Genomic DNA, 10,792 nt, shown 5'->3' with positions numbered 1-10,792 from the left:
TGGAGAGGAAGCCAGACACCACGTCGCCCTGAGCTGTGACGAGTAAAGGCATCCTTTTTCCTCTCCGTGTCCTCAGGCCACATTTCCAGCATCCCCAGAACAGTCAAGGGCAGGGCCGGTGTGCCCAGCTGTCCAGCTGTCACCACCTGCTGTGGGATTCCTCAGACCTGCTGAGGCCGGCCAGGCCTGTCCAGGAGGCAGATGGCCACATAAAAATAGTCGGGGGCCTCGAGGTGCCACTTCTCCAGCTGTTGGGTTGAACGGAAGCCAGATTTGGGGGGGCGGGGGCCTCAGTGAAGGCATCGGGGCAGCTGCATTGGAAGGCAGGGATGGGGGGTGGGTGGGAAAGTCTCACCCAACAGGAAAGTCTTGCGACCTCCCAGCTCTCCCTGGAATGAGCATCGGACACAATGGTTCTCCTGTTCATCAGCTTCTAGTCAATCCCATTGCAGCTGAAACAGCTCATATAGGCAGAGCTGCAGAGCCTCGGCCTATCTCCTGCTCAGGAAGCCAGGGTCTAGGCGGTGGGTTACGGGTTCAGTGAAGTCAGGTGAGGACGTCTGGTGGCTGCTGGTTGTATCTGAGTCAACAGTCATACAGCTCACACCTGAGAACTGGGGGAGGGTCAGCCTCATGTTCAGTGTTCTTACCCCAATCAAATGAATTTAAAAAATAAAAGAAGCTGGGGTCGAAATGTGTGGCTCGACGGTTTACTTGGTTTCCTCACCTGGGAAGGTGCAGTGGGTACCTGCCTGGAGAGGACGGTGGGTGAACACATCCTGGAAGGACCAGGCCCCCTCCCGGTGCTGGGACCCTCTGTTTCTCCCTGGAAAGGATGAGTGAGCCACGTGGCAGGTATCTGGGAGTTGGTCACACATAGATTTAGAAGGGAAGGGCTATAGAATCGGGGTGAGCTGAGCCATGGGCGTGGGTGGGGAGGGATGTTTTCTGAATCTGGGGCCAGAGGGGCCTGTGGGCGCGGGCGCTGCTGCCACCCACTGCATTCCTGGCAACAGCTGAGACAGCTGGAGGGCGGGCTCGGCCTGAGCTGCGTCTGACTCTCCAAAAAGCCAGGGCTCTCTTGTGGGGAAGAAGGAAGAAGAATTCACACGGCTTCGCGTCGGTACTACGTACCTTATCTCAGGCACCCCCCAAGCAAGGCTGTCAGCAGAGAAAGCCACCCAGCCCAGAGCCTCCGAAGAGGGAAGGCATGCCGGACCACTCCCCACCTGCCCTCCATGCCCACCACCCCTGCAGGGAGCAGTTAGGACCAGACACAAACCAGCAGGAGAGGTGGGAAAGCAATTCGGGCAAATATCTGGAAGATCATAATCAGCTGTGAATGATTCTGACTCTTTTAAAAGCACCACCTGAATTTATATTTAACTCGAACAAAACCCTGATGGAAACCTCTGTTTAGGGAGGCATTATACAATTCTTCTTCATTTCCCATTGTAATATTCTGGGCCCCCCTTTCAAAAAAGGCAAGTCCTTCGAGGCTGTGAATTCTGTGCCTGTTTTCTTCCTTCACAATCACTTACTCAGTGCAGTTGCATGTTAAGTCATGTGCTGAGTATTACAGGCAACACGCAGGAAGTCTAGTCTCCAACCTGAGGATTTATAACCCAGCCCAGGAGGCAAGACTTCTAAACGTGGAATGCCTGGGCACCTGGGCACCTGGCAGGTCGGTGGGCGCATGGTGTGTGGTTGGTGCAGACATGGGGCAGGGAGCAGACGAGAGCTCAGCCCTGACACACCTACTCGGTGCTTCACATCCAACTGGAATCTGGGACCAGAAAAAGGGCCCATCAGAGCATTGCACCTGCAGGTGGCAATGATGCAGATTAACTTAATTTAATCCAATCTACAGATTTATGTAGCAAAAAGACAAACATTCCCATTTGTGCTTTTAGTTGTGAAAGTGCAACATAGCTTTAAATATCTTTCCTGGAAGCTTCTCCTTACACAACAGCCCAGTGGGTGAAAAGAAGGGCTGGAAGAAAAGATGATCAGGTCCAAAAGATCCAGAGATGTGCAGGGGAGGGGCAGGCAAGCTGTAAGCGCCAGGGGGAGGTGAGGAGGTGACCTGAGGGTCTCTTACAGGAAGGGGAGGGGGAGTCCCCAAGGTGGACAGAGCTTGTTGTCAGGGGTCCAAGGTCCAAGCAGGAGATAACGACAGGGAGAGGCGGTGGCCAAGGAGAGCAGGAAACAAGAAGTGGGGGCTGCCCAGGGAGAGGCTCCAGCTCCTAGGAAGGCTGGGGCCGGGGACCCACAGCAGTGTCCAAACCACAGGGAAACAAAGTTCCATGACTGGAACCAAAGGTCAGAGTTTAGAGCAGGGACACACAAAATTAAATCTTTTCCACGAATGATATTGCAAAGCAAAGACAAGGATAACTAATCAGTGGACACAAGTTCTGGCCTATAACATATTTATCACAAAAAATGTACCCTGGCATGTATATCAACACTCATGGGATTCATCACCCACAAGGCACTGAAAACTACCAGTCAACCTCTGGATGTGCAGGCGGGGCGTCCTCTGGGGCTCGAGTGTCCCAGGAAACCCCACCTCTCTGGTGCACAGCTCAGGTCCAAGCTGCAGATCCAGGGCTTTTGCCCTAAGGCCGGTTGCATCAGTGGCTTCTCTGCCCTCCAGCCTAGAAGTCAGTACCCGAGGCTCCCAGCCTGGATGGCAGATCCCACGTCTTGCCAGGACTCCTTGGTTCAGCCAGCCAGCCGGCCCTGCCTGTGCTTTCCTGGGGGTCTGCTCTGCCTGTGCAAACAGGTCCTGTCGAATTCTCCTTCAGCCGTTTCCACAAGCCTTCACTCTCACACACTTACGGGCAGCCTGCTTCCTTAATATTAACATGAAAATAGTAAGCATCATGGCGATCACTATTTGTTCCAGCACATCACATTATTATAAATGTTATTTTTCGTCTGTTGTAGACGTTACTAAACCTCGCGAGGATTATAGTCAGGACCTAACGGTGTCCAGGACGCAGTAAGGACTGTTGAAGAAAACAGGGAATAAATCAATGAATCATCACTGAAGACTTAAACAGTATCCTATGACGGGAGCAGGTGGGACCCAGCCGCTGACCTTAGCAGGCTTGCTGCCAGTGAGCGGGTCTGAGGGCCAGGCAAGGTCCCGGGGACAGTTCCTGGGGAAACACACGGCCAATTTTCCCCGTACTTCTCACCCCCTTCAGCATGGTGCTCTGTTTGCCCCTCTCTGTGTCCCTCTCCCCTTTTCTCCTCCTGCCCTCTTCTCTCTTTCCTGACTAAAAGGTGGAACTTACTGTTTGTTCTATCAACTAAGTCAATATTTGATTTTAAATAAAAGGTGGCTGAGTATATATTTCTCCATCATACACACACACACAAAAACAACTACCTTCCAAATCACATAATCACTTACATCAATTTCTATTTTGCTTAATGTACCCTTAATTTTTTAGAGCCCAGTGGTCTCAAGCAAGCAAGCAAGGTTGCCTTCTACAACACGGGACGGAGATGTGCGTTTATGGGGTACCAACCACACATGCCGAGCGCCTGCTCTGTACGGGGCGCCAAGAGAGAAAGAAGACTTTCCATATCCCCCCACAATATGCCCAGCGACCCTGCGGGGCTGCAATTACAGCCCACGTCTCCCTGCGGCAGAGACAAAATGGAACCCACCTGCCCGACCTCAGACTCCCTGCGGCACTGACCTTTCTTAGTGGTGAGTTATGTGCCCCAATGTCCCCAAGGAGAAGACACAGCAGAAGTCACAGAGAAGGGGACAGAGAACACTACAGTTCTCCTGCGGGGGGTGCAGATGGAATGGCAGGGGGAGGCATGCTGGGCAGAGCCAGTGGGAAAGCACCACCCATTCCCCCCCCAGCCCCCCGGCTGGGTGCCATCCTGCAGCTCCCGGGACACCTCTACCTGGATGGGCTCCAGCCTGCAGTCCCCGCAAAGGCCTTCCTCTTAGAGGGAGGGACATCAGGGCTAAGAAAAGACAGCAGGAAGTGTGTCCAAATGTTATTAATTAATTAATGGTGTTTGGGGGTTGGATGTTGCTTTTTGTTAGTTTTCAGTCTTTTCCAACTTTTCTGAAGCTTGTCTATTACTCTCCTTTTTAAAAATTGTGGTAAAAAGCACATCACCTGAAATGTACCATTGTGGCCGTTTTTAAGTGTTCAGTTCAGTGGTGTTCACTTCATCCACATTGCTGGGTACAGATCTCCAGGACTTCATATCTTGCAAAACTCATCCTTTAGTTTTTGGGGGTTTTAAATTTTTATTTATTTATTTATTTGGCTGTGTTGGGTCTTCGTTGCTGCGTGCGGGCTTTCTCTAGTTGCGGCGAGTGGGGGTTACTCTTTGTTGCGATGCGCAGGCTCTAGGCACGCAGGCTTCAGTAGTTGTGGCTCGCGGGCTCTAGAGCACAGGCTCAGTAGTTGTGGCGCATGGGCTTAGTTGCTCTGCGGCATGTGGGATCTTCCAGGACCAGGGCTCGAACCCGTGTCCCCTGCATTGTCAGGCGGATTCTTAACCGCTGTGCCACCAGGGAAGCCCCATCTTTAGTTTTTAATGGAAAAATAATATAAAGACTATTTTAAAAAATATTACCTGCCCAAGGCCAGTCCTGAAAGCTGCTGGGCCTCATCTGGTTTAAAAAAACCCTGGTGAAGGCATGTCTCCTCACCTCCCTTGCCCCAGCCCCTGATGGGAACCCTCCAGAGCTGGTCTCAGTTGGCGGCCCCCGGACCCCCACCCTATCCAGCGCTGTGTTCCCTCCACCCTCCTCACTGATGGCTGCTGCCTCCGCCCCAGCCCCGCACACCCTGCCTGTGTGTCTGAGATAAGGAGCTGGGGCGTGGGGAAGCTCTGGACACCTGGCTGCAGAGCCCTTGACCCCCACGTGCTGCAGAGGGAGAAACGGGCTCCGTGGTCACACAGGTTGTCAGGGGGTCACGGGGGACCAGATCCCATGGTTCTGTCACCCTGTTCAGAGCCCATCCTTTTACAAGAAGCTGAAGACGGTTACACTGGGCCGGGGATCAGAGAAGGTGGTCAGGATGGAGCTGACTCCATGTTTTGGAAAATAAGAAATGCAGAGGGTGAGGCTTGGCTGCTGAAAGCCATTGGGTTAGTTACGGGTGAGACATTGTTCCTCTTTGCTACAGAAGGTGGTAACAATTCCGTTCTCATCCGATCACATCTGTTATAAATTTGATTTTCTAGACAGCTTTATACATGAATTTCTTCTTCAGTGTGCACTTCCTGGATACATGCTCACTACTTCCTTAAAAACAGATGACTCAGGACTATCAGATTGCACTTTAGGTGAGCTGGGTTTTGTCTGATGTAACTTAGGATGGGTGTTGATCAGTCGTAGGATGTGAGAGCTGGCAGGGAATTTAAAGACCGTCTGGTCCTACTCACTCACCTGCAAATGAGGAGACTGACTTGTCTGAATCTAGAGCTTCCAGGAGGCAGGGTTGAGCATCTCGTCAGAGTTTCAATTCACTTCCTGCGCGTGCGTAGAACAAAACAGGCTGCAGTCACCCTCTGTGCGGCCTTCCTCTGGCCCTCCAGGGGTTTACCATCACACATCCCACCCTGTCTGGACTCTTGTCTAGAAAAGGCACAGAAAACGGAGTTGTACTTTTATTCCCAACCCCTGCACAAGATCGGCCGAGGTGGGGTGTGTGTGTGTGTGGGGGGGTGCCGGTCACCTGTTCACCACCGTCCGGATGAACCCAACACAGAGGCAGGTGGGGCGGGCAGAGCTGCAAGCGAGAGCCCGGCCTCCTTTGATGTCCAGTTGTCCTACTAGTTGGGCAGCCTGGCTGTTGACTGCATCCCAGCCAGCACGGTGCCGGCACGGGACAGACACACAGCTCACGCTGGTGGGTTGGGTTGGACCCGAAGGAGCTGTGTCCCCAGCTGCCTGGTAACCATCATGGAAGGAATAGGGATTCACATGCCATCCCCACACACACTTGGCTCCTGTGGACCAAGGGAACCTGCCCTGGTTTTGAAGACCTCCAGCCTTTGGAAGCCCTTTGGGGACATCCTCCTTGTCCCTGGGAGCTGCCATCCTGGCCTCCGGCCACTCCACACTCCTCTGACCCTCTCTGTTCCCAGTCAGGGAGCAAAGCCCGTCACCACGCCATCACCTAGAGAGCCCTGGGACTGTTGCCGGCTGGCTGTGCCCCCCACTGGCCAGCTAAATCCTTTAGTTGATTCTCCACCACCACAATTTTATTTGCAGTTTCCAAACCGACGGGAGAGTTGAAAGAACAATCCCGAAGCAAAATGCACACCCACACCTTGTCTGGGCTGGGCTTTGTGAACACTCAGCCATGTTTCTTCCCCTCTGAGCACACACGCCCACCCTTCCTATGAAGCACGTGAAAGCAGGCTGCCTGTACCCCCGACATCTCATTATCACACTTAAAATAACATCAGTTAGACATGATCCACGCTCCACACCTGTTCTCCAAAGGCCTGTTGGAGATGAAAACAACCGCAGCACTTGGATCCCATCAGGGCTGCTGTCTCTCCCTCGCGGTTCTTTCCCCTCCCTTCATCTTTTTAAAATCCTGAACAATCTTTGTGGCTTTATTCTGAACTCTCTTCGAGTTTCCCAGATCTTCTGTAATCAGATTTACACAGAAATAATAGGCCCTGCACCCCGTGACTTGCTCATCCAGCAAGGCAGCCCCTCGGAGGCCCCCACCCTGGCCACCTTCCCCGTTGGGAAAGGGAGGCTCTTCATCATAAAGTAAAACTGGAGGTGGTTGCTGCTGTTTGAGATGCTGAGCCTGGAAAGGCTGGTCTCATTTTTCAATGGAATAACTGAAATCCATGAGGCAGAGGGCAGCTCATCAGGCAGAGGGCCGAATGGTCTAACCCGCACACCACCCCAAGCATTAGGTGCTCTGTGACCCTGTGTTACAGGGTCTGGGTCTCTGGCCCGGCCGTGATCACGTGAGGCATGCAGTCAGGCCCTGACCTCCAGGGGCCTCGCACTGGGCAGGGCCGCAGCCCCTGGGCCTCTGGAATAAGTGTTCCTCTCACATCCACTTGGCCTGTGAGCCTGGTGTTCTGGTTGGTCAAATATTTGTTTAAATACTATATATGAAATATGACTTTTCCAAAGAATTAGAACCCAAGAAAATTTGCTTTCCTAGACAGCACGACGGGGGCCAGTATATAATAGGTCTGCAGGCTCCACTTGTAACCAGGACCCTCACGTGGACCCACCAGCCACATTCAGGCTCCACGGACATGGGCCCAGGGCCCACTCACTAGATGAGCAGGACCTGAGCTCCCCTTTGCAGAACTTCCAGGGAGGGAGCTTTGACAGCTTCAAAATGACTTTGTTGAAGGTGCAGATGGCGAAAAAGCCCAAGAGTCAGCTCAGAGCCTCGGCACTCAGCACTTGGTGGCCCCTTCCCGCTTGTCCCAGGAATCCAGACCCCCCCCTGCCCCGCCCCCGCTCCACGGCACCGCCCAGCCTCCACTCCCGGTCCCAGCACCTGCCCCTGCCTGACAGAGCATGGGTAGACAGCCACATCACATCAAGAGTCACATCACATAGAAGCACAATGGTCCCATGTCATTACACTTGCCAAAACCTAGGGTTTTAGCTGCAAATAAGGCCACAGGTGGCTATCACCAGCCTGGTCCCAGAGCTTGACCTGGTCCCTTGGGGTCTTTCTCCAGGGGCTCCTCAGGATCTGGAGAGGACAGGATGGAACCTACTTCCCCATCACCATGACTTTCAGACACAGGCAGGGAGCAGTGAGACCTGTCCCCGGGGTTGGGGGGCTTTTTCCCACCTATATCCAGACCTGGGCAGTGGCCCCAGGTCCTTACCCCGCATGGTGGCCATGGAGGAAACAGGGCAGGGCAAGGGGCTGTGGGAGGTGGAAAGCGAGCAGACAGGAGGCGAGGACCCAGAACTCTGTCCAGATGAGGCCCTGGGTGGCGCCCCTCCCACTTGGGGCCACTGGGACCTCAGGACTCCCTGCCCAGACATCCCTGAGCTTGCTTCAGGGCCCCCAACTCCCACTAGTGACTGTGAAATGGAAGGTGGCCCAGGGATGGCCATAGTGGGGGGGGGGAGAAGAGATGGACCAAGGGTTGGTGTGCACAGGAGATGCTTCCCTCGTGGGACGCAGGAATGGTTTCTGAAAGCCTGATTTGTAGCTGCTGTGTCTTTAGCCTGCCTGTGCCCTTGCTTGGGCCCCATCCGTGTTAGGGGCAGGGGACCCTTTCACTCCCACCTGCCTCCGCGGCAGTGACACCTAAACTTGGAGGGGTGGCGTGCAGATTCTGTACAAAAGCGTCTAGCAGTGAGCCTTCGTCACCTCCCCCTCCCCCCTCATGGTGCAGGGGTCAGGCTGTGCCGCTGGTCAGCAGGGAGAGTCCATCAGAAACTCCAGTAAATCAGCTTCCCCCACCCCCATCAAATCCAGGTGTCCCTGAGGCCATGCTGACACCTATTCTCTGGCTCCAGTGAACACCTTGGACTCAAATTCCACCCAAGGACTTGCTTTGGTGAGGTGGCCATTTCAACAAAGCACTGAAGCTGCCGACGTGGGCACTTCTTTTTACTCAGGGGCTTGATTCCGCAGGGACTGAGTGACCAGGCTCTTCCAGGAACCACAGGCCCTCCCTCCACTCCCTGCACCAGACTCAGCACCAGCACACAGATAAAGGGAGCATTTCTTTGGAGTCAATAATTAAACTGAGCGACGGCAACACGCAGGCTAAGCAAGGGTGCTGGGTTGTCTCGGGTCCTGACTGGGGGCCTGGGCAGGGCTGTGCCCCCTAACCTGCTTCCCCAGGTGCCCTGTGTGTAAGGAGAGGTATGGGAACCTACAGGAAGGCAGAGAAGCAGCATTGCAGGGGAGGGTGAGGGGGACAGGGCAGGGATCTTAAGGTTAAAGAAACTGACCCCTGAAATTGGGAACGTTTGAAAAACTCCAGAAGAAAAACATTTTAAGTTCTCCACTTCTTTCAAACCACACACACACACATGCGCGCGCGCGCGCGCGCGTTAGGATTTCCCCAGTTTTCACGCATCTAAAAGGAAACGTGGTGCCAATGACAGAAGGGTTGCTTCCTCATCATGGGGCATTTCCACTTGGCTTGGGGTGGGGTGGGGCACAGCCCCCAGTTTCCACACTCTCCTCACCTGAAGTGTTCACGGGGAAACTCACACACACTCAGACTGAAGGTGCCAGGGCCTCAGATCCCCCAGGACGGCCCTTTCCTTTTACAGACACACAAACCCAAGCCCAGAGGATCTGAGGTAGCACGGAGCTAGTTGGAAACGGAGTCGGGACTGAAATCCAAGTCACCCTGACTCACTGCAAAGTGGTCATTCCTTTCCACCATAGAGGACCGCTTGGAAGGGCGACCACCACACCTGAGAGCCTAATTCACGCCCAGAAGTGACCTCGACTCTCACCTGGCACACAGGAGGCATTTGTGGCACAGAAATACCTGTGAGCCGCCTGGTCAGCTGGGCTGCCCACAGGAGTGGCCTGGAGAATCCTGGGTGTCAGGTGGAGCCGTGCCCCTGGGAGGCTGGCAGCGGGGGCCCAGGCTGCTGGGGTGACAGCCCCTGGGGGTTGAGGACCACGGAGAAGGTAGGGTGGGGGACCCAGAACCCTGATGCCAGCAGCTAAGGAGTAAAGACTGTTTACCTGCTGGAGGGGCTGTGGGCAAACACTGGGGAAGGGGAGGGCGGGGGTTCAGAAAGGTCGGGCTGCACCTTGTAAAAGGAACAGGAAACCACGCTTTGCACAGCAGAACTGTCTCCTGGGCCGGGGGAGGGCTTACCTCATTCCACAGGGAACCCCCGACTTTCCGTGGCCCCAGCGGAGAGAGAAGACACACGAGCTCCGTAAGATTGAAGTTTCCTCCCTCCTCCAGCTTCGCACTTATTCACACGCAAGAGGTCCGCGTCCACACCCGCTCCCAACAGCAAGGGAGGCCCCGACCCAGCGATGGGGAAAGTAAGGGAACCAGGCGGAGAACCCAGACCCCTGCCTCTTCCGGGGCCGACAAAGAGCTTTTCCTCCCAGATTCCGGATGGAGAGGCTGCGTAAACCGTGCAGGGTGTGTGTGTGTGTGTGTTCGTTCGTTTTCAGGTCCAGCCATGTGTTCACTTTAATCAAACTCCATCACAAACTGTTCCAAGTGCTCAGAACCGAAGGGCACCTGTATTTCGAGACAGAGATACAGCGGGGCGGAGACGTAAGAACCCGTGCCGGAGCCTGAGTCGGGGGGCGGGGGTCAGAGTCGCCCCGAAAAACTCCACTCCCGTGTCCCACAGCCCTCTACACGCTGGGTTTGAACCCGTGGCGGGCGGGGACAATGAGCACCCCTAGGCCCGCGGTCCGGAAACCCGCGAGGGGTCTCCGGTTTCCCTCCGCGAGGGGCAGCAAAGGGGTGGGGGGCGAGCTTGGCCTTCCCGTCCGCCGCCCGCCCGCTGCGTCTCCGCCCCGTCCCACTCGGGTGGGCGCCCCAAGGACCGGCTCTTTCCCGGCCCGGCCCCCCAGCAGGGGTCCCTCCACTGTCCCTGGTCTGTTCTCCCTTCTGGGACCGCGCAGGGTCGAGGCGGCCCGGGAAGAACGGCCCCTGGGTGGGGAGCCCAGGGCGCGCAGGCTGCGGGAAGGAGGGGAGGGAGGCGCACCGACCGCTGGGGGCCCGGGGTGGGGGCAGGGGGAAGGCGCAAGGACCGCGGGGGCGAGGGGGCGAGGGGGCGAGGGGGTGAGAG

At 55.3% G+C, this 10,792-nt stretch overlaps 1 long non-coding RNA gene across 1 annotated transcript; it reads right to left on the bottom strand.

The window, feature by feature from the left end:
• Positions 1-1,998: 1,998 nt before the first annotated feature.
• LOC308626622 lies at positions 1,999-10,779 on the bottom strand. The gene is made up of 3 exons (XR_014017283.1): positions 9,853-10,779; positions 5,441-5,629; positions 1,999-4,569 (listed from the first exon to the last, which is right to left on the bottom strand). It is a non-coding gene; the product is annotated as an uncharacterized lncRNA (long non-coding RNA).
• Between the last annotated feature and the right edge of the window lie 13 nt (positions 10,780-10,792).

The sequence above is a fragment of the Mesoplodon bidens genome (genome assembly GCF_964165515.1).
Source record: "Mesoplodon bidens genome assembly, chromosome: 13".
Lineage (NCBI taxonomy): Eukaryota > Metazoa > Chordata > Mammalia > Artiodactyla > Ziphiidae > Mesoplodon > Mesoplodon bidens.
This window is presented reverse-complemented; position numbering and strand designations above follow the sequence as displayed.